The sequence below is a fragment of the Atractosteus spatula genome, chromosome 10 (assembly GCF_055471065.1).
Source record: "Atractosteus spatula isolate fAtrSpa1 chromosome 10, fAtrSpa1.hap1, whole genome shotgun sequence".
NCBI lineage: Eukaryota > Metazoa > Chordata > Actinopteri > Semionotiformes > Lepisosteidae > Atractosteus > Atractosteus spatula.
Window position 1 is genome coordinate 13,940,613 of NC_142715.1, and position 23,786 is coordinate 13,964,398.

General features: G+C 40.1%; 5 non-coding genes across 5 annotated transcripts; 4 read left to right on the forward strand and 1 right to left on the reverse strand.

The window, feature by feature from the left end:
• Window positions 1–2,172: 2,172 nt before the first annotated feature.
• Window positions 2,173–2,266, reverse strand: trnai-uau (transfer RNA isoleucine (anticodon UAU)). The gene is made up of 2 exons: window positions 2,229–2,266; window positions 2,173–2,208 (listed from the first exon to the last, which is right to left on the reverse strand). It is a non-coding gene; the product is annotated as a tRNA-Ile (tRNA).
• Window positions 2,267–8,011: 5,745 nt separating this feature from the next.
• trnaa-cgc (transfer RNA alanine (anticodon CGC)) lies at window positions 8,012–8,083 on the forward strand. Its single transcript has one exon. It is a non-coding gene; the product is annotated as a tRNA-Ala (tRNA).
• Window positions 8,084–9,401: 1,318 nt separating this feature from the next.
• Window positions 9,402–9,474, forward strand: trnak-uuu (transfer RNA lysine (anticodon UUU)). Its single transcript has one exon. It is a non-coding gene; the product is annotated as a tRNA-Lys (tRNA).
• A 2,671-nt stretch (window positions 9,475–12,145) lies between these two features.
• On the forward strand, window positions 12,146–12,217 carry trnat-cgu (transfer RNA threonine (anticodon CGU)). The gene has a single exon. It is a non-coding gene; the product is annotated as a tRNA-Thr (tRNA).
• Window positions 12,218–16,182: 3,965 nt separating this feature from the next.
• On the forward strand, window positions 16,183–16,276 carry trnai-uau (transfer RNA isoleucine (anticodon UAU)). Its single transcript has 2 exons — window positions 16,183–16,220; window positions 16,241–16,276. It is a non-coding gene; the product is annotated as a tRNA-Ile (tRNA).
• The last annotated feature ends 7,510 nt before the right edge of the window (window positions 16,277–23,786 follow it).

Here is a 23,786-nt window from a genome sequence, read left to right on the forward strand (position 1 = left end):
ACGTGTGATAAAAGTGTTTTTTAATCACAAAGTGAAAATAGTGAATTTGTCTTTCACTTAGGCGTTCATCAAAAGCTCGTTAAACAATGAAGGAGAGGCTCGTGTTCCGAATTCTCTTCGTGTCTCATTGTCTTGCTTTGATTTTTAAAATGTACACTGTTGGCTATTCACTTTTCCTAACACGATTAAAGAGCCGAGTTTAGTTCAGAGGTAAAGCATCTCATGCATCGTATGAAGCTCTGTTTTCTATCACCAGCGTCTCCACTCTGGATTTCTTTTTAAGCGCGATATCTTTTCTGTGATTTCTTTCGTTTGAATTCCCTCATGTGTGAATTTCAGCACGACACATAAACTCGTTTGTCTGTTTTAAAGAGATGCAATTTTTAAAACAGACAAAATGAAAGACTTATTAACTAAATACACATAGAAAACGTGCACCTAATTGAGAAAATTTGCACTGGGGCGATGTATTATTGTAGCGGCGCAAGCTCACAGTGGTGCACTTGAGGAATGCAGTACAAGGGCCAGTGGCGCATTGGATAACGCATCTGATTACGGATGAGGAGACTGTAGGATCGTAATGCTCTTAAACCCAATACCATAACCGCAGTGTGTTGAGTCCTACACAACCTTTCTATCGACTGAATAAGCCTCCTGTTCCATCTCCATCTTCTTCCCGCACATTCCGGCTATTTCAGCACCGTTATTGTTGGACCACAGTCACAGATACGTAAGGGACACTATTCCGAAGAACTGTCTTAAATAAATAACATTGCAAAAGGTAACAAAAAGGGTTTCTTAACGTAACCTTACATTTGGCCATACAATACAATTTCTGTACCCTCAAATAAAAAAAAAATCGTACTGCTTTCTCCTGAGAAGTGTAGTGTAGTGTCAAATACAAGTGTAGTGTCAAATCACAATAAATAATACATCAAATATACTAAATTAACACCCAGATATGACAGATGTGATAACACACAGCTATGACAGAACACATTGAAGACTTAAGCCCTTAAAATTTTTATTTCCTTAATTTCCATTCTCTTCCCTCCCCAGGATAACTGAAAACTAACTGTAATAAAGACTGTATATGCATTACTTGTAATACAGCTACTAATAAAGATATACATGGAACTTAATTATTAATAAATAACACTTGTATTACTAAAAATGTGTTATGATAACATTCATTGTGAATATTTGTGGTGTCTGGAAAGCAATTTTAGTTAAATATAATAATAATTTTCAAGCAAGTGGTGCATAAGCTTGTTAATTAATGAGTACATTATTTCCATTACATTCAAGACAGTTCTAATGTGATCAATTGTTCTGCTTAGTCCGCTACCGAGTTGCTTAAAACCTATGAAGAGGTGGTTTAAGCTAGACTCCTAATGGCGTAACATCTAGTGGGCAGCAGCTGTTATTTTAGGTTTGTTGCAATCGAGAACAGGTTTAGTACAGAGCTGCTGACAAATTTCAGCGGAGTTTATTGTATATAAGTTTATTGCAATTGACCCATTGTAGCTACCAATCAGCAGCAAGGAAAAACAAACTTCACTTGTGCCTTTTAAAAAAAGGGAAACAGAGTAGTAGTTTATGTGGTAATTTCAGGTACTGTACAATGTAAGAACTAAAGTTAACTACTCCCATAGTAATGCGTGGGGTCCTATCAATAGAAAAAAAAATTGTTGTAACCCGAAAACACAACAAACACAAAACGAGAAGTCTTCCAGGAACCTAGGTAAATCCCTGTAGTAGTCTAACAACTATGAAAAAAAAAAACCAAACGCAACACCTTCAAAAGAAAAAGAACATTAAAAACAAATCTGGGGAACAACAAAAACACAGAATCTAATGCGAGAGCTTTTTCAAGTCTTCAGTGCTCCTCTCGTCTCAGTAGACCTCTCTCATATATTTGTGTACAGGTCAGTTGGAGGTACACAGCTGTGTAATTTTAGTAGGGAGCTGCGTCAGCATGCATGGGCTTCAAAGGAAAAGTCAAGGTTTATTCCATGCTGAAAAGAGAAGGAAACACAATGTTTCAGCTGTGGAGCCTTCTTTGATTGTGACTCAAAATAAACCTTTATTTGTTCATTTGATGTTAGTTTATCTCCATCAAATACCTAAGAGTATCTAAACTCGACAGTTGCTTTCAGTAGCTAAGGACACTGCTCTAGGTGAGGCTTGAACTCACAACCTCGGCATAACTCCGCTATGCACTGCTGTATAAGTACCGCGCGCTGACCGATTGCGCCACTAGAGCTGTGCGAGATGTGATCCTTATACAGACTGACGCTGCAGAAACACAGGGTGAAAACAGTTTCGGTTGTGGATCCATCTCCACATGGGGAACACTAAAATAGCAAGGAAAATACAAGAAAAGAAACTGAAAGAATTGTGCTAACAGCAAAGGGGGACGGAGGGAGGTGGTCGAACAAGTAAATCAGCCTGGCAGATTATTTGTAGCGACATTTTTTGAGTCAATCAGCACACTGATTTCTCTTCATGTGCCTTAAACTGTGCAGTTTGTATTTTCGTTGTAGCTAGGTTTCTTCAGAAGTCCAGTAAATTGACAATAATGGAGAACTTGCTGACGCACCCCGTCGTGAAGACCCTCTGTAAGGTGATTACACGTTTCATTTTCAAGTCGCCTCCTTTACAGCAATTGCAGCTCCGACACTGAGAGAAAGCATGAGAAATGGCAGTACAGGCTCGATGGCTTCACATCTCCTATCAATCACATAAAATTGCAGTAAAGCGCTCTAAATATGACTCTGAAGTACTGGGAAAGATGATTATTTTGAGCGTGCCTCCCAGGGTCTGCTACAAGGCTGAAGTTGGCATCTTATTCGCGTTTTTCGTTCCGCCTTAAATGCTGCTGCTGTGATGTTATGTCGCCTTTCGCCTGTAGATGGCTCTCTTCGATCAGTACTAATTCGGCTGGAATACTGTAGACATCCTCAGTGAAAGGGAATATCCAAATAAATAGCGACTGTCCAAATTATATTTTTGTATGGAATATATTTTAGAAAATCGCAAACCAATTTTAAAAACTCACCATAACATGGACTTGCAATGGGAAAAAGGTGATTGTGCTTTCTGCTTATTGCTACGGCCCTCCCCCCTGATTATAAAAACGTCTCACAATTCTGACACCGAGGTGTGAGAGACAATGTAATCGACTATCAAAATCCTGAAGTACAAGACATTTTAATGCACCATTTTTCAAATATGACCCTCTGATCTTGGCTTGTCAGAATACATTGCGAAAAAGTATGGCACGAATTGCACGAATTGCAATGGCACAAATTGTTGAGAATATCACTGACCTTGCCGATATTTGCAGGGGATATGAGTGTTTTGCGCACGTTGAACTACAGCACGTAAGAATTGAGCTCCTTAGTCAATATCACCGGGGATGTCCAATAATGACGAACATCTGTAGCTTCAAGGAAACTTCGACTCGCACATGGAGTTTTATCTTCGAATGGAGGGTGGGAGAATTCATTTTTCTCTCGTTGCTCATTAGCTAAACTATTTTAAAAATATGACGCAGATTTGTTCGAGAAACTTCTAATCGCCTTAAAGAGAGTCTTCTTGAAGACGTGCAACAGGTAGCTCTCCACTGTTAATTGACAGGACTTTAGAATAAACTGTTCTCATACAACCACCATACAAATTACACATCTTAAGGAACATGAAGAGAAATCTGTGTACTAAATAACATAAAACTGTCGCTGCAAATTATCGCCAAGCTGTTTTACGTGTCCTAACACCTCTTTCTTTCCTACTTTGCAGCGAGCACAATTCTTTCTGTTTCTTCATCGCTATTTTACTGTCTCTTTCCCCCACGTGGAGATGGATCCACAGCAGAAACTTTTGGTCCGTTCCTGTTACTCTGTCCGATTGAAAGAGCTGTATTAAAGGCACTCCCATCTCTGCAGGAAAGTTATTGCTGCTCTCAACACAATATACTGCAGCCAAATGTGATAGCGATACTGTCACTGCCTGTGGGCCACGTGTTCCTGCTGTCAGCCTATTATGTCATGTCCATCCACACCCAGAAACATTACTGCTGTAGCACAAGAGTTATATAGGCGCAGTCAATAGAGCATGACTCTCTTAATCTCAGAACTGTGGGTTCAGCCCCCACATTGGGTCCCTCTGTGTCAATTTGATCCCCCCAATCCTCCTAGCATGACCTGATGGCGTAACAGTGATACCCAGTGCCTTCTATGACCTTTGCGTAATTCAGCTTTCTTTCCACTTGATTCAGATTTTGATCTGAAATCATCGGCCAAACAAGAGTTTGTCTAAATCGAGGGAGATCTGCTCACAAGCAAGTATTAAACACTTCAGCATTTAATGTTCGAATACCACACTTTGTCAAAACACGTCCGCTTCTTAAGCTAATAAGTAATAGTTTTTGAGCACGCATTGTATTGTTAATGCTTATATTAAAAAAGCATGAATTCACATAATGGAATTTGGACTGAACAAAGTAGTCCAGCCCCTTTACAACATTACATACCCACTGATTAAAGCTTAAAACTACAGCAGCAGGAGTAACAATAATGGCAACAACATGTTTGGAGTTCGGCATTTCATTTATTCTGCGGAAACATCGTATCGGAATGAACTGCCCGAGATAAAAGAGTAATTGCGGCTTCAGATCGTTTTTACAGAGCATTGCGTTGTTCTGTTCATACTGAGTATACGCTTTAAATTTGTCATTTACTGCAAGCGTTGCTTTTCCAGGCTTTTCGGAAATTCCTCGCATTTGAGCCAGCACTAAAATATTTCATTCCCGTCGCTGAATACATCGTGGAAACGGTATTTGCAACGGAATGCTGTCACACATGAAACCTTTTTGTTATTCGGTTCTGAAGTTTGAAACTGAAAATAAAACGGGGGTCACTTCATAGGCTTGAAAGAAGTCCAAGCAGCATAAAAACCCGCGAATTCTCACAAAGGCTGCACCTTTCTTCTGCTGCTTTTATAAATCAGCCTTAAACATTTGAATGCATACCTTACTGCTGCTAATCACATTCACGTGTTTACGAAGCTTTTTTCTCTCCGTTATGTTTTTGCTAAGTAGTTTCTCCGTTTTCCTCGTACTGTGATTGTCAGCGAGCACAACAAGACTGAAACAGTGTAAAGGCAGGTAAAAAAGACAGGGTAAAACGCCTGACTATCGGGAGTGGGATTTGAACCCGTGCCTCTATTTGGAGAGCGAAACACAAAGCTTAAAAGACACGAATCTGTGAATTTGCTGTTTTAAAACGCTCGACTATCCTGAAGAAATGGGTGCTGATTGCACCAGTTGCATCCGATTTTCAGTAACTTTAGGACGATTGATACGACTGGACGAACAAAATTTGTGGCGTTTAGCATGACATGGAAAACGGTACCGGATCATTCGGGTCCGGACTACCAGACTCAGAAACAGTTTTTACCCCGCACTATCAAACTATTAAACTCCCAGCCTCTCTCACTCTCACATCACCTCTCACCTATGATCTGAACCTCATAGTGCCTTCTTTCTTACCAAAAACCCAAACACACATTGAAAATCTACCTCTACCATACATGTCAAAAGTTCACTCCCCATAATTTCTATCCCTTTATTTCATTCTTTTGATGCATGTTTTTGCACATAACCTGTTACCTTTTTGTTGTTTTGCACACTGCCTGTTGTTGTTTTTTGCACATCGGCTGTTGTCTCTGTCTCTGTGTTTTTTTCTTTGTACTACTTATGTCCGAGAGCTAGCTAAATAGCATTTCGTTATACCATATACCTGTATATGAGTATAATGACAATAAACTTTATTTTATCGTTTACTCGTTAAAAAAACACGGTCTTCTTATTCCAAAGTCAGATTTTTAGTGCTTTCGAATGTTACTTCCAACCTGGACTGACAGCTCACCCGATCTGTTTGTGATCAGACCATGGAGTCGGGGGCTGTACCAAGCGCACGTTCCTTCCCAATGCTGAGGCGATCATTCGGAAGATGTGTGTGAAGAGAGACAAGCTTTGTCGACTAAAAAACAAGGCAGGATATGCAAGAATACTTAACACTGGCGACAGTTATGTTCTCTTACTATTGAGACTCCTACATTGGGAGTTTTTTAAAGACTTTGAAACTAAAGGAAAGCGGTGACAAATGAAACAGGCACAGGTGGGGTTTGAACAAACGATCTTCAGTGTACGAGACCGACGCCGTACCACTTGGCCACCGCGCCTTTAAGTAAACATGGGAATAATGTTTTTCAAATTATTTTTTTCTGAATCTGGTTTCCATCGCCTGGAGGCAGCAACAACAATAACACGGATACTTAACAAGGAGAGACACTGTAGCAGTGTGACTCCAACAGATGCTCCTGAAGAGACTGGAGGTTTAAGTCAGCTCCTTAGAACGCTCGGCTGCGTTACTCTCAACAGCGGCTCTTTAGCTCTTGTTGTTTGACCTAGTGGTTTTATAACGCGTGGAAACGACCGCAACTTCTTTTTCTGAGATGCTTTCTCTCACGTGGTGAAATCTCGACCTCTTTGGCATCTCTGGCTTTAGTTCTTCTGTAGAGCAGGCTTTCACACCTCTGCTTATAGTGCCCTTGAAGTCATTTTATTTTTACAGGAAGACGCATTCCCTAACGACCTCTCCTGTTTTAGAAATGCTTTATAAGGCGTGTTTGATTCAACGGAGAAACAGTATACTAATTGTACAATGCAGATCTATGCGGCATTCGTACTGGATTTGACTGGGATTCTGAAATACTTCTTGCAAAGGTATTCAGACTTTCTAGAACCTATAATACAACCACAGACCTGAAACTCCCTAGCTTCCAATCTCTGATGTTGCTGTCCTTAAACTCGGACGTGATGTTCTGCAGACGTGCAGTGTCTCTTTACTCTCGTTGTTTTCAAAACGACCTCCATTGTCGGGCGCAGTTGAAGTGGAACTGACCTGACTGCACAGGAAAGTACGGAATGATAAAATGTTTCTAAGGCTCAAAATGTCCTTTCAGACCCTCGTCATGTCTCTTTGAGGAACGGGCAGGTAGAGAGGTTTAACAGATGCTCATGATGTTTCACACGGGGTGTTACCTGTTGTAGTGTTTCAAAAGATGTGTTAACGGACCACAGATTATCTTGAAAAGATTTGGGTTTGTACTGGCTGGGATTCAAACCAGACTTAATTATTTGGAAGGCACCTGTACCACCAACACACTTCCGAGAAGCACCTGCAAATAATCACAATCCTCTCTCTCACCTACAAAGTTAAGGAGACACAGACGTCCAATGAAAACTAATTTTAATTCACTCAAGGCTCCACTCTTTTGTTGTGATGTCATTTTAATTAATATTAGCTTTGATAAGGTGTCGTTTTTGCCTCTTAAAGTAAAAGTCTGCTCCTTTCTTCCTGGTATAGAAATAACATGTTCCATCTTTGTTTAAAAACACCACTAAAAGTAAATTATTCAGCTCTAACGCCTGTGTGCATTGACAAGACATCTCAAAAGGACTTATCAAATAAGAACACGATCCTTCCTGTTACCATTCCTGTGGTTGGGGCGTTACAACATTTGCAGACAGGGCTTTATCACTCGAGTTGTACAGAACAAGTGTGCATCGGTCCATGAAAATCATCAGTAGTGCTGTTTTTCTATGCATAGTTTAATCAAGAGCACATAAAAGATGTAAAAAGCTTTCAAATAAAACAGAATTGAAAGACAGTCGAGTAAGGAGGTAGAAAAAAAGCACTCCCCCGTCTGGGAATTAACCACCGTCGCACGTGTGACTGGATACAAAAATAATATATTAATTTTTGCCCAGTCTCTTGAAGCTTCAATGCGATTATTTTTCCTTCCTTATTTCTTCATTCCCATTAATTTACTCTGTAGTAGAGGAAACGCGAAAGTAGGAAACTGCAGGCATTCTTCATGAATGGTGGATTGTGATCAGTGAGCATCTGCACATCTCTAAGTCTGTTCCACTACCTTTTCCATCGGGGATGTAGCTCAGTGGTAGAGCGCATGCTTCGCATGTATGAGGTCCCGGGTTCAATCCCTGGCATCTCCAGGTGCTTTATATTACAGTACTCACATTGCAATCTTCTGTTGAGTGAGAACTCTTTGCTCGTGTTCAGAGAGAGCCAGGTTTACACAATTAAACTCGACGTGCCGCAGAGTTGCGCTGCTGTTTTAAATGTACCTCATTTAGTTCTGTTAAATCCTAAATTATTTGAACTAGTAATTTAGTTCAAATTCAGGAAATCCAGAGATTGCTTCACACTTGTCGTGACTGTTGCAGAAAACACCTGTTGAATCTCACCCGGGATTTCTTGAGAGATCATTCAGCGAGCGAATCCTCCTTCTGAACTCCGCACTAAACTGAAAGCTTCACGAACTCCTCACTGCGTGTCCTGTACTGTTACAAATGCTCTCGTCTAGATGTGAAGCACAGCCATAAACACACTTTGAACTTTTTCCGTTTGTTTAGGTAAATGCAAAAGAGCATGACAAGTATTGATCGAATAAAATATCCATGGCACAACTCGAGAAAGTACTGAAGGACTACACATCGACTTTTGATGATTACAAGAGATTCAAGAAACACAACCGTCCGCACCTGGGTTTGGATCCTGAACGCTAGAGTTAAAAGAACATAAGCGACGGATATGACCTATAAACTCTCTTAATTGTCTTATAGTTTATGAAATAAAACAATTTCTTAATAATTTCTTACTGTTGATAGACGATTTATTGAATTTTAACAAAATCACAATTACAAACTTTTTCGGTTAAACTGTTATTCACATACTCTAACGTAAATAAACGTTAGTGTCTTCCGGTGTGTGAGCCAATTTCTCCAAAAAATATTTGTTAGTCTGTCAGGAGGCTGTGCAAGGTGTTAAGAAATAGAATTTCTAAAAGACAGGCTCCCTAAGCTTAACATCAAGGCAGAAAAAATGCTGTTTTCTCTACAGAAATGCTCTTTAAATTTCAGCACTGTTGCAACTCCCTTTATAAAGGGTGTGCACACATATACAACCAAGGCATTGAAAGTTTTTTTTTAATTATTGTTCCAAAAAATGTTCCATTTGTTTTCTTTTTAATGTTGTTGATTAAAAGATTGTATTAAATGTGAAAAAAAATCTGAATGTGAAAAAAGGTCAAAATGCTATTGAAAAAATCAGTAATGTGAGGAAAGATTAATTGCGGGAGCCCCTTACCTCCCCATGTCATGCTGTATTTCTCACTCATTCTACTGGGAGTGGTGCCGTCGCTTCTGGATAAAGTCTGTCAGTGGTCATTCCAGACGGGTCAGGTATGACTGCTCTTCGGCACAAGAGACACGTGACTTGCGAGGATCCCGACAGTGTCGACTTTTTTTCAGAGCCCGGATAGCTCAGTCGGTAGAGCATCAGACTTTTAATCTGAGGGCCCAGGGTTCAACTCCCTGTTCAGGCGGTTGTACTGTTCTTAAGTCTATTGTGAATGTCATTCTAAGCAGTCTTTTATCTTTCACTCTTCTAGCTTTACTGTGGTTATTTTAAATGTCCATTGCTTGTATTTTCTTTAGTGTTTCATTTCACAAACCGAAAATGTTCAAGTAGATCATGTTACTACACTCCACATAGATAATCTAATTGAAATCACAGTAGAGTACAGGACACGCAGTGAGGAGCTCACACAGTGAGTACTCTTGAATACGACAAGAGGAAAGGCACACTGCACATCTGCAGAACATCACGTCCGAGTTCACAGCGACAGCAGAGGTTGGAAGCGAAGTAGTTTTTTATTACTCGCTCGCTGAACGATCTCTCAAGAAACCTCGGTTGAGATTTAACGGGTGTCTAATAATCACGTTCAAAAAGGTGACGATAAGTGTTGTTTTTAACTAGGTAGCCTTAATGGCAACACGGTGTGAGTAGATTTAAAGCAGCTGCAGACAGAGTACCCGTAATGGCAACACATTTCTGCTTTGAGTTCGGCTTTTCTTATTTCTTCTGCAGAACCAGTGGTATCGGAATATACTGATCCGCATAAGAAGGCTTTCGGGTTCTGATCATTTTTATTAAGCGCTGCTCTAAACTTTACATTTGCTCGGGCTAGTTTTCCCCATGAAAAAAGGACATATCCCTAATTACATGATTTCACTTTTCTTATCAACGAGTAGAAATAAAATATATACTTCATTATAAGTACCACAGGCAAGATGGCTGGTGGTCTAAGGCATTGCGTTCAGATCGCAGTTACCCCTGGAGACGTTTGTTAAAATCTCACTTCTAATAAAGAGGTCTTTCTCGTTAGAGTAGAAACGATAGAAGCCTTAAGCGGGAAAAAAATCACAACATCTCGCATTTCACGTGTTCAATGTTAACTGTCTCAGTGGTTGCCTCGGTGATTGATGGCTCTTCTCCCTCGCAGGGTGACGGCAAACTTCTTCAGAGAGGGAGTCTCCCACGCACGGCTTTTCTTTATCAAGAGCTGAGACAACAGAAACAGACTTCAAACTGACATGAATTACTTCTTGAGCGTTTATGATCGTCTTTAAAAGCTGAGAGCAGGTGAAAAAGTCTTTGGAAATGAGGAAATGACTGCTGACAGTAAACAGAGCTGACGCTCAGCTGCAGACAAGCGCTCCTCGTTAGTATAGTGCTGAGTACCCCCGCTTGTTGTGCGGGAGACTGGGGTACGTTTCTGTGACAGGGCGCTGGTTTATTTTTTTAACAACCTGACTTTACTTAAAAAGTGTGTACTGTATACTACGTTTCGGACTAGTTACTGCGGTAGAATATGGAGATCATCTCCAGCTTTGAGCTCAACTGCAACAAGAAGTCATGCTAAATGTAGTATTGTGAGTAGACATCGTGAGACAACAGAACGAGAGAGTAGAAGGCGGGAATATAAGGTGTAAGGGCGTGATCTGTGTAGTTAATAAAATAGTTAAAATAATATAAAAACGTCTCTTTATTAAGATACACAACATTTATGGCGACGAGAGATGAGTGCTTGACGGACTCAAAGCGAGCAGAACACTGCAGATTTTAGTTCTCTTGCTGGTAGAAACGAGCTTCTGAATTTTCGGACTTTTCGTTTAGCTTGCGCCATGGAAGATATGGCAACCGCGCCGAGAAGCTTTGCTTATGCCCAGCTTTTTCCACCGCTTCTACTGAACCTCGGAGCTGCAGGAGGAAGGGCTGACTTTAGAAAGAGCTCTTAAAGTCGCTAGAATTCATGAAGCAGCTCAAGCAGAATCAAGAATGCTTTCTGACCACAGTGACAAAGTGACACTGAACGGGGCGCTCGCTCAAACTTTACAAACAAAAGCCGAGCAGCAGGACGCAGTCATGCTAGAGATATAGAAGAACAGGGGACGGCTGACATTACATGTTACAGGTGCGGACTAACAACGCACAAAGCAGATGAATGCGGAGCGTGAACAGCAAAATGTCTACACTGTAAGAAAACAGGACATTATGCACACGTCTGCAGAACATCACGTCCGAGTTTAAGGACAGCAACATCAGAGATTGGAAGCTAGGGAGTTTCAGGTCTGTGGTTGTAATATAGGTTCTAGAAAGTCTGAATACCTTTGCAAGAAGTATTTCAGAATCCCAGTCAAATCCAGTACGAATGCCGCATAGATCTGCATTGTACAATTAGTATACTGTTTGTCCGTTGAATCAAACACGACTTATGAAGCATTTCTAAAACAGGAGAGATCGTTAGGGAATGCGTCTTCCTGTAAAAATAAAATGACTTCAAGGGCACTATAAGCAGAGGTGTGAAAGCCTGCTCTACTGAAGAACTATAGCCAGAGATGCCAAAGAGGTCGAGATTTCACCACGTGAGAGAAAGCATCTCAGAAAACGAAGTTGCGGTCGTTTCCACGCGTTATAAAACCACTAGGTCAAACAACAAGAGCTGAAGAGCCGCTGTTGAGAGTAACGCGGCCGAGCGCTCTAAGGAGCTGGCTTAAACCTCCAGTCTCTTCAGGAGCATCTGTTGGAGTCGCACTGCTACTGCGTATCTCCTTGTTAAGTATCCCTTTTATTGTTGTTGCTGCCTCCAGGCGATGTAAACCAGATTCAGAAAAAAAATAATTTGAACAACATTATTCCCCTGTTTGTTTGAAGGCGTGGTGGCCAAGTGGTAAGGCGTCGGTCTCGTAAACCGAAGATCGTGGGTTCAAACCCCACCTGTGCCTGTTTCACTTGTCACTGCTTTCCTTTAGTTTCAAAGTCTTCAAAAACTCGCAATGTAGGAGTCTCAATAGTAAGAGAACGTAACTGTCGCCAGTGATTAGTATTCTTGCATATCCTGCCTTGTTTTTTAGTCGACAAAGCTTGTTTCTCTTCACACCCATCTTCCGAATGATCACCTCAGCATTGGGAAGGAACGTGCGCTTGGTACAGCCCCCCACTCCATGGTCTGATCACAAACAGATCGGGTGAGCTGTCAGTCCAGGTTGGAAGTAACGTTCGAAAGCACTAAAAATCTGACTTAGGAACGAGAAGACCGTGTTTTTTTAAAAGAGTAAACGATAAAATAATATACTGCCTGCAAGACTATGTCAAGTTCAAGTTCAAGTTTATTGTCATTATACTTATACACAGGTATATGGTATAACGAAATGCTATTTAGCTAGCTCTCGGACATAAGTAGTACAAAGAAAAAAACACAACAACACAACAACAATACAATTGTATTACAAAAGAAAGACAGAGACAACAGCCGATGTGCAAAAAACAACAACAGGCAGTGTGCAAAACAACAAAAAGGTAACAGGTTATGTGCAAAAACATGTATCAAAAGAATGAAATAAAGGGATAGAAATTATGGGGAGTGAGCTTTTGACATGTATGGTAGAGGTAGATTTTCAATGTGTGTTTGGGTTTTTGGTAAGAAAGAAGGCACTGTGAGGTTCAGATCATAGGTGAGAGTGAGAGAGGCTGGGAGTTTAATAGTTTGATAGTGCGGGGGTAAAAACTGTTTCTGAGTCTGGTAGTCCGGACCCGAATGCTCCGGTACCGTTTTCCATGTCATGCTAAACGCCACAAATTTTGTTCGTCCAGTCGTATCAATCGTCCTAAAGTTACGGAAAATCGGATGCAACTGGTGCAATCAGCACCCATTTCTTCAGGATAGTCGAGCGTTTTAAAACAGCAAATTCACAGATTCGTGTCTTTTAAGCTTTGTGTTTCGCTCTCCAAATAGAGGCACGGGTTCAAATCCCACTCCCGACAGTCAGGCGTTTTACCCTGTGTTTTTTACCTGCCTTTACACTGTTTCAGTCTTGTTGTGCTCGCTGACAATCACAGTACGAGGAAAACGGAGAAACTACTTAGCAAAAACATAACTGACAGAAAAAAGCTTCGTAAACACGTGAATGTGATTAGCAGCAGTAAGGTATGCATTCAAATGTTTAAGGCTGATTTATAAAAGCAGCAGAAGAAAGGTGCAGCCTTTGTGAGAATTCGCGGGTTTTTATGCTGCTTGGACTTCTTTCAAGCCTATGAAGTGACCCCCGTTTTATTTTCATTTTCAAACTTCAGAACCGAATAACAAAAAGGTTTCATGTGTGACAGCATTCCGTTGCAAATACCGTTTCCACGATGTATTCAGCGACGGGAATGAAATATTTTAGTGCTGGCTCAAATGCGAGGAATTTCCGAAAAGCCTGGAAAAGCAACGCTTGCAGTAAATGACAAATTTAAAGCGTATAGTCAGTATGAACAGAACAACGTAATGCTCTGTAAAAACGATCTGAAGCCGCAATTGCTCTTTTATCTCGGGCAGTTCATTCCGATACGATGTATCCGCAGAATAAATGAAATGCCGAACTCCAAACATGTTGTTGCCATTATTGTTACTCCTGCTGCTGTAGTTTTAAGCTTTAATCAGTGGGTATGTAATGTTGTAAAGGGGCTGGACTACTTTGTTCAGTCCAAATTCCATTATGTGAATTTATGCTTTTTTAATATAAGCATTAACAATACAATGCGTGCTCAAAAACCATTACTTATTAGCTTAAGAAGCGGCAGTGTTTTGACAAAGTGTGGTATTCGAACAGTAAATGCTGAAGTGTTTAATACTTGCTTGTGAGCAGATCTCCCTCTGTTTAGACAAACTCTTGTTTGGCCGATGATTTCAGATCAAAATCTGAATCAAGTGGAAAGAAAGCTGAATTACGCAAAGGTCATAGAAGGCACTGGGTATCACTGTTACGCCATCAGGTTCTGCTAGGAGGATTGGGGGGATCAAATTGACACAGAGGGACCCAATGTGGGGGCTGAACCCACAGTTCTGAGATTAAGAGATTCATGCTCTATTGACTGCGCCTGTATAACTCTTGTGCTACAGCAGTAATGTTTCTGGGTGTGGATGGACATGACATAATAGGCTGACAGCAGGAACACGTGGCCCACAGGCAGTGACAGTATCGCTATCACATTTGGCTGCAGTATATTGTGTTGAGAGCAGCAATAACTTTCCTGCAGAGATGGGAGTGCCTTTAATACAGCTCTTTCAATCGGACAGAGTAACAGGAACGGACCAAAAGTTTCTGCTGTGAATCCATCTCCACGTGGGGGAAAGAGACAGTAAAATAGCGATGAAGAAACAGAAAGAATTGTGCTCTCTGCAAAGTAGGAGAGAGGTGGTCAGACACATAAAACAGCTTGGTGATAATTTGCAGCAACAGTTTTATGTTATTTAGTACAAGGATTTCTCTTCATGTGACTTAAGATGTGTAATTTGTATGTTGGTTGTATGAGAACAGTTTCTTCTAAAGTCCTGTCAATTGACAGTGGAGAGCTAGCTGGTGCACATCTTCAAGAAGACTCTCTTTAAGGCGATTACAAGTTTCTTGAACAAATCTGTGTCATATTTTTAAAATAATTTAGCTAATGAGCAACGAGAGTATAAATGAATTCTCCCACCCTCCATTCAAAGATAAAACTCCATGTGCGAGTCGAAGTTTCCTTGAAGCTACAGATGTTCGTCATTATTGGACATCCCCGGTGATGTTGACTAAGGAGCTCAATTCTTACGTGCTGTAGTTCAACGTGCGCAAAACACTCATATCCCCTGCAAATATCGGCAAGGTCAGTGATATTCTCAACAATTTGTGCCATTGCAATTCGTGCAATTCGTGCCATACTTTTTCGCAATGTATTCTGACAAGCCAAGATCAGAGGGTCATATTTGAAAAATGGTGCATTAAAATGTCTTGTACTTCAGGATTTTGATAGTCGATTACATTGTCTCTCACACCTCGGTGTCAGAATTGTGAGACGTTTTTATAATCAGGGGGGAGGGCCGTAGCAATAAGCAGAAAGCACAATCACCTTTTTCCCATTGCAAGTCCATGTTATGGTGAGTTTTTAAAATTGGTTTGCGATTTTCTAAAATATATTCCATACAAAAATATAATTTGGACAGTCGCTATTTATTTGGATATTCCCTTTCACTGAGGATGTCTACAGTATTCCAGCCGAATTAGTACTGATCGAAGAGAGCCATCTACAGGCGAAAGGCGACATAACATCACAGCAGCAGCATTTAAGGCGGAACGAAAAACGCGAATAAGATGCCAACTTCAGCCTTGTAGCAGACCCTGGGAGGCACGCTCAAAATAATCATCTTTCCCAGTACTTCAGAGTCATATTTAGAGCGCTTTACTGCAATTTTATGTGATTGATAGGAGATGTGAAGCCATCGAGCCTGTACTGCCATTTCTCATGCTTTCTCTCAGTGTCGGAGCTGCAATTGCTGTAAAGGAGGCGACTTGAAAATGAAACGTGTAATCACCTTACAGAGGGTCTTCACGACGGGGTGCGTCAGCAAGTTCTCCATTATTGTCAATTTACTGGACTTCTGAAGAAACCTAGCTACAACGAAAATACAAACTGCACAGTTTAAGGCACATGAAGAGAAATCAGTGTGCTGATTGACTCAAAAAATGTCGCTACAAATAATCTGCCAGGCTGATTTACTTGTTCGACCACCTCCCTCCGTCCCCCTTTGCTGTTAGCACAATTCTTTCAGTTTCTTTTCTTGTATTTTCCTTGCTATTTTAGTGTTCCCCATGTGGAGATGGATCCACAACCGAAACTGTTTTCACCCTGTGTTTCTGCAGCGTCAGTCTGTATGAGGAGCACATCTCGCACAGCTCCAGTGGCGCAATCGGTCAGCGCGCGGTACTTATACAGCAGTGCATAGCGGAGTTATGCCGAGGTTGTGAGTTCAAGCCTCACCTGGAGCAGTGTCTTTAGCTACTCAAAGCAACTGTCGAGTTTAGATACTCTTAGGTATTTGATGGAGATAAACTAACATCAAATGAACAAATAAAGGCTTATTTTGAGTCACAATCAAAGAAGGCTCCACAGCTGAAACATTGTGTTTCCTTCTCTTTTCAGCATGGAATAAACCTTGACTTTTCCTTTGAAGCCCATGCATGCTGACGCAGCTCCCTACTAAAATTACACAGCTGTGTACCTCCAACTGACCTGTACACAAATATATGAGAGAGGTCTACTGAGATGAGAGGAGCACTGAAGACTTGAAAAAGCTCTCGCATTAGATTCTGTGTTTTTGTTGTTCCCCAGATTTGTTTTTAATGTTCTTTTTCTTTTGAAGGTGTTGCGTTTGGTTTTTTTTTTTCATAGTTGTTAGACTACTACAGGGATTTACCTAGGTTCCTGGAAGACTTCTCGTTTTGTGTTTGTTGTGTTTTCGGGTTACAACAATTTTTTTTTCTATTGATAGGACCCCACGCATTACTATGGGAGTAGTTAACTTTAGTTCTTACATTGTACCTGAAATTACCACATAAACTACTACTCTGTTTCCCTTTTTTTAAAAGGCACAAGTGAAGTTTGTTTTTCCTTGCTGCTGATTGGTAGCTACAATGGGTCAATTGCAATAAACTTATATACAATAAACTCCGCTGAAATTTGTCAGCAGCTCTGTACTAAACCTGTTCTCGATTGCAACAAACCTAAAATAACAGCTGCTGCCCATTAGATGTTACTGCATTAGGAGTCTAGCTTAAACCACCTCTTCATAGGCTTCATAGGCTTAGTCCGCATCTCAGTAGCGGACTAAGCAGAACAATTGATCACATTAGAACTGTCTTGAATGTAATGGAAATAATGTACTCATTAAGTAACAAGCTTATGCACCACTTGCTTGAAAATTATTATTATATTTAACTAAAATTGCTTTCCAGACACCACAAATATTCACAATGAATGTTATCATTACACGTATTTATTAATAAAAGTGTTATTTATTAATAATTAAGTTCCATGTATATCTTTATTAGTAGCTGTATTACAAGTAATGCATATGCAGTCTTTATTATAGTTAGTTTTCAGTTATCCTGGGGAGGGAAGAGAATGGAAATTAAGGAAATAAAAATTTAAAGGGCTTTTAAGTCTTCAATGTGTTCTGTCATAGCTGTGTGTTGTCATATCTGGGTGTTAATTTAGTATATTTGTTGTATTATTTATTGTGATTTAACACTACACTTGTGTTTCTCAGGAGAAAGCAGTAATATTTTTTTTTATTTGAGGGTAAAGAAAATTGTATTGTACGGCCAAATGTAAGGTTACGTTAAGAAAGCATTATTGTTACCTTTTGCAACGTTATTTATTTAAGACGGTTCTTCGGAATAGTGTCCCTTACGTATCTGTGACTGTAGTCCAAGAATAACGGTGCTGAAATAGCCGGAATGTGCGGGAAGAAGATGGAGATGGAACAGGAGGCTTATTAAGTCGATAGAAAGGTTGTGTAGGACTGAACACACTACGGTTATGGTACTGGGTTTAAGAGCATTACGATCCTACAGTCTCCTGAGCCGTAATCAGGTGTCGCGCTGAAATTCACACATGAGGGAATTCAAACGAAAGAAATCACAGAAAAGATATCGCGCTTAAAAAGAAATCCAGAGTGGAGACGCTGGTGATAGAAAACAGAGCTTCATATGATGCATGAGATGCTTTACCTCTGAACTAAACTCGGCTCTTTAATTGTGTTAGGAAGAGTGAATAGTCAACAGTGTACATTTTAAAAATCAAAGCAAGACAATGAGACACGAAGAGAATTCGGAACACGAGCCTCTCCTTCATCGTTTAATGAGCTTTTGATGAACGCCTAAGTGAAAGACAAATTCACTATTTTCACTTTGTGATTAAAAAACACTTTTATCACACCTTAAGCACTCCTGATGGTGTCGAATAGTTCTATTTTCTACCCTCATCATTTGAGGATCCCCAGCTAAAATATCTTTTTAAACTACAATAAAATTGCAATATTTTGAATACTATTTAAGTTTACATAGTCACATTCCCGGTGATATTGACTTAGGTGCTCAACTATTAACTTCTTGTAGTTTGACTTGTGCCAAAAGTTTGAAATCTCTGCAACTATCAGGATGCTTAAGGACATCCAAAGAAACCCCATCACATTTAGGGGAGACGGTGTTGAGATCGGATTAATTTGAAATGCATCTTGGGGGACTTTTGATTTACCAACGTTATGTTTAACTGAAGGATACACTGACTGATTGTGCCATAGAAACTAACGCACATCACCTTTTTTCTACATTCACAGGTTTTTGGCTAAAGACAAAAAAAAAGTTTTCTTTTCCTTGCCAGCTGGCAGTAATTCCTCTGCCCTGCAAAAAAGATGAGTATTTTATCTTTCGCAATTTGTATGGATTTTTTAAAAAACAAGTTGTTCCAAAAATTAAATGAACACTTCCATTAAATTTAATGTAGAAGCATGTTGCTGTCCATAATGATAGACTGTGTGGCAAGACAGACACCCCAGGGATTCAAACCCAGGATCTCCTGTTTACTAGGTAAGCACTTTAACCCACTAAGCCACAGCATTCTCTCATCCTAATGTTAATCCCGCATCAGCAGGGTCAGCTTGTCGGTACACCCGTCTCCATTTGGTGGTTTGAGCTGACGTTACCATGACGTTGCCATTAAATGCAACCAAGAATACTCCAACCGGCGCGCCGCTACGCCTGCCGTCGGAGAACTAAGCCATGGCACTGGCATCAAATATCCCTTTTACAGCCACTTGTACACATCTCAATTGCTCTGAGACACCTGCATTCAGTGTGCGCTGAGCCTGCTCGCTGGGCAAGTGACGAGAAATGGCTTATGTCCAAGGAGCTCAATATGCTTTTTATGTTCAATGGGGTGTCCACTACAGCTAACACTGAAGCGCAGCACAGGCTCTGTGGTTTGACATCTCCCAAGGTAAATGTTGAAATTGTAGGTGGAAGAGGAAAATTACCCTTGAGTATGGGGAAAGAAGCCAACTCATGTCCGGAGGGGGTTAAAGTGTGTATGGAGGTTGCCTAGTGGTTAAGGCAATAACCTTTTAATACATTATACTCTGCACAAGTAGGTTCGAACCCCATCCTCCTCAAGGAAGGGCTTTGACACATTTTGACCTTTTTAAACTTGGTGTGCTTTCGTTTCGTTTCTTCGCTCCTGTACTACAGCAGTAATATTTATATAGGTGTATGATCATGGTAGGCTGACAGCAGGAACATGTGGCCCACAAGCAGTGACAATATCAGAGGTGTCTGCAGTGTGTTGCTTTGTGAGCAACGATAAAATAACTTGACATGGAAGCAGGTGTGCCTGCATTAATACAGCTCCATCGAGAGGAAAAAGTAACACAAGAATCGACTTAAATTCAACAGCACGTTTCTGCAGCTGAAAACGGAACCTACTCCACGTGATGATTGAGCTCACAACCTCGGTATAACTCCACTATAAAAGCACCACAACCTGACCAATTGCGCTACTGGAGCAGCACAGCAAAGTAGCACATTTTCCTCAGTGCACTCAAACAGTGCTTCTTCCCTAGCCTACCAGCTTCAAGACTTTTTTAAATCGATCAAAGATTCATTGGAAAAGGTTTGTCGATGGGTCAGGTGGGAATCACACCCGGATTCACTGCTTGCAAGGCAGCTATGTTCATCATTATACCCAGGACTGGCGCCAGGGGAATGATCTGTAGGGGGGGGGTCTGAAATCCTGAGGGGGGCAGTGATATTTCGGTTTAAACGGAGCCATTGCAACCATCCAAGTGAATTCTCGCAAGCATGCCACTGATTAGTATTTCATGTTAGAAGATAACGACAAGCAATCTGGTATTTAGTGATGAAGAACAGTTCCACGTTCATCAGAACTCACGTGATTATTTTTGCCTGGGGCATCAACCATATGTGTTCATTTTTGCAACAACATCAACGGTAACGAGGTTCTGAATCTTTAAGAAATCATTGTAAAACCAACAGAAAGTACAAACTTCTATAACTACAGTCCTAGTTATATAACGATTGTAAGTATGAGGATAAACTACTGCAAGGCATTGGTCCACCTGAGAAAATAAGGTCATAATAATGTTGACACCCCAAAACATAGACACTATGTAACGTGCTGTTCCTGGACGGATAGCCCTCCTGCACATCAAACAGTCTGATGTAGTAACTGTGAATTCGGGGTTAGTGTAGTTATCTGACCATTGACAAAGTACAACTATTTTTTACGGCTCAAGTTAAGTAAGTGAAAGTGTTCAAAAACTTTTTATCCAAACATTTTATCCAAAACTGAGGGGGGTGGGACTGTTCAGTTGAGGGGGCGATTTTGGCATGCTAGTAACATTTTCACAAAACGTCCAAGAGTTACGAAAACACTTACTTTGTGTATAAAGTACATTGGTACACACTGTAAGTTCAGAATGTGAGAAATACTGCTCAATATGGGATCCTGTCCAGGAATATCAGGGCTGTAAGGGGGTCAGATCTGTAGATGTAGTAAACACATTAGTGGAGACAGTGTGTCTGCTCTCTGTGTGAGAGCCGGACAGGAAGAATAATCTGTGGTCTGGGAAGAAGAGACCCTCGTTGGAAGAGCGGCGCTTCTCACAGGAGAGAATGAAAAAAAATCTTTTTCAGGGACGCTGATTTTTCTCCTTGGGGGAATTAAAAGCACTTATAGGGAGTGATCTCGTGGTGCAACGGTAGTGCATCTGAAAACACATCAAAAGGTTGTGTGTTCAAATCATGTCGAGATCGGCTGATGCATGTTCAGGTTCAGCTGGTGTCGATCCCAGAAATTAGACCATGCAGTTTGGTTTTATCTGTACACCACATAGATAATCTAAATGAAATAACAGAGCAGTACAGGACACGCATTCAGGAAATTACACAGCAAGTCATTTTGAACATGACAAGAGAAAAGGCACACTGCACATCCGTGAAACATCACGTCCGACTTTAGAGACAGTTACAGATGCAGCCATTCAAAGTGCGCGTTACAGATACGTACCGCAGGTGGCGTCGCGCATTGTGACGCAAGATGACGCGCGGTACCGTGGTATGTGATTGGTTGACCGACAGGGGCACTCGTGGTCCGTTGGTCTGTCGTAGAAAGACTTACAGTAAACGTCTTTGCTGTGCCCGTTGTAGATATTGAATTTTACCACTGAAGGGAAATCTTAGTAGCTGAGCATAAAAAGAATAGGAGCATACTGTAACGCGTGTGAAGGCCATAAACGATATTAATTTTGGAACATAAACATACAGTATATGGCTGGTCTTGGTACTTTAAAGAAAAAATACACACCAGTATTCCATTTCTCCCTAAACATTTTAAGCATCATAGTCTTTAACTAAAGAGATACCGGAGTCAACAAGCATACTTTTAGAATTTGATTAAAAGGGAATATAATATGGAATCGCGTATCTAACGAAATTAATAACGATATAATTATATTCATGTACCGCAACACAAGAATAGTACACGCTGTACATTGTCTGTCGATAATGTTTCTGTAGTGCTTTTTCAGCACTCTGCATGTGACTGGGTTAGGTTCCTGACTCCCATGTCACACGGTCTGTGATCGAATCCCATGGAACTATGACTTTATTTTTTAACAAACATTTCTTTGAAAAAATGAAACGTTTCCCTTGGTCAGAGATTAAATAAAACCTCACTCGCACCAAACAAATTTATATTTCTACATATCACAACATGATCGGATTTAAGTCTTTTTAATAACAATGAATAGTCACCTATGCGTTACAAAATAAACATTTATATTGATTTGAATCGCGTTTTGATTTAAATCGTAAACGCGTGTTTAAATATATGTGTTTAAAGGCGATATATAAAAGCGCTGATTCTTATGGAATGTGTTCCGCTGGGGATTCAAAAATTTTTTTTTTTAATCGCGTATCTAAGGAAAATAGCAGTATAACTTTGTTCATGCACATCATTATACAGTATCTCATTTTGTATTTCTATAAAAAAAATCGTTTTCCCAAGCCAATATTGTTGTTATTGTTTTTATCCTGTAAAGCGCTTTGAGGAGCGAAACTTTCTCACCACTTAGATTACTTTTTGAAACCATCCTTACACAAAGCAGAAACTGATTGTATTTTCCGATGACATACTGTACAAGTGCAAAGATTACAGATTTTAATCGTCTTTTTTCTGAACCAGGGAAAATCTGATCATGTTTCTCTATAACAATAATAAAAAACTTTATTTTACATATCACCTTCAAAAGTGGCATCTCAAAACAATACAGTAGATGTAAACCACAGATTACAAGGTAAATACCCTTAATCGTTTATTAAATTTAATCGTCTTTTTTCTGAACTGGTTTCACAGCGAAAGACACCTCCCCCCCCCCTCAAAAACCCAGTAAGTACAGTGCTAGTTAAGAAAGGCTAGGCTCCTCAATGAAATCGCTTTAACATGCTAATACGTTGGTGTAACAGTCCGGGCGTGGCAAGCTTCTAATTTCAACCCGACCACGGCGAAAGGAACCCTTCTTTCATTTGAAGACAATGAACATATTTTAGCCCTGAATGAATTAATAGCAAACATGGTTTACATAAAAGACATTTTTCCAAGAAAGTTTAGCCTTTGTCACTAATGAAACCACTAAATAAAGACATAAATATAAAACTCTTAAGAGTTTTAAAATACATGACTTTGCTAAAATTTATTTGAAAATAAAAACTATTACAAACGCCAGGGAAGAGAGAGAACAGGGGAGGGATGTTGGTTTTGCATAAGGGGCGGGGCTATGGAAATGAGGTCTGTTTGGGAATGTGGAGTTACATGTTCTGGCTGTTTGTGAATTATCGTTGTTGAGTATGGTGTGTTGAGGTATTGATTTTGTGTAATGCTTTATGTTGAAAATTGAGGTGGATTTTGTTTATGATAAAGAGGATAAACTGGGATGGGAGGAGGGTTTGGTTTTGCATAAGGGGCGGGATTATGATAATTGGAGGAATTTGCGAGAGTATAATGGTTTGATATATTTGATTTTGTATTGTGGTTGTTATCTATGTTTTTGGTTGGTATTATGTTTATATGGTTGTTTTTGTTGGTTGTTTGTTATTATGGTTATTAATAATACGATCTATAGTTGAAATCTGAGCCTAAATAAAAAGAAAAAGCAAGTGATTAGGTTTATGAGCAATCTAATTACTTATTCGTTTAAAACGCTATATAAAATAAAGTTTATTATTAATTTGCTGGACAGAGCGGTGAACATTATTATGCATAAGACAAAGATAACGATCCTGATCAGTTTAGAAATCTGTGTACGCTGTAAGGTTTTTACTTCTTAAACTTTTAAAATACACGTTTCAAATAGAAAGAAATCCTCTTCCTGGTACAGTCGCATGAAGAGAGAGGTGAAACAGCCCTACACAGCCCTGTCGCAGT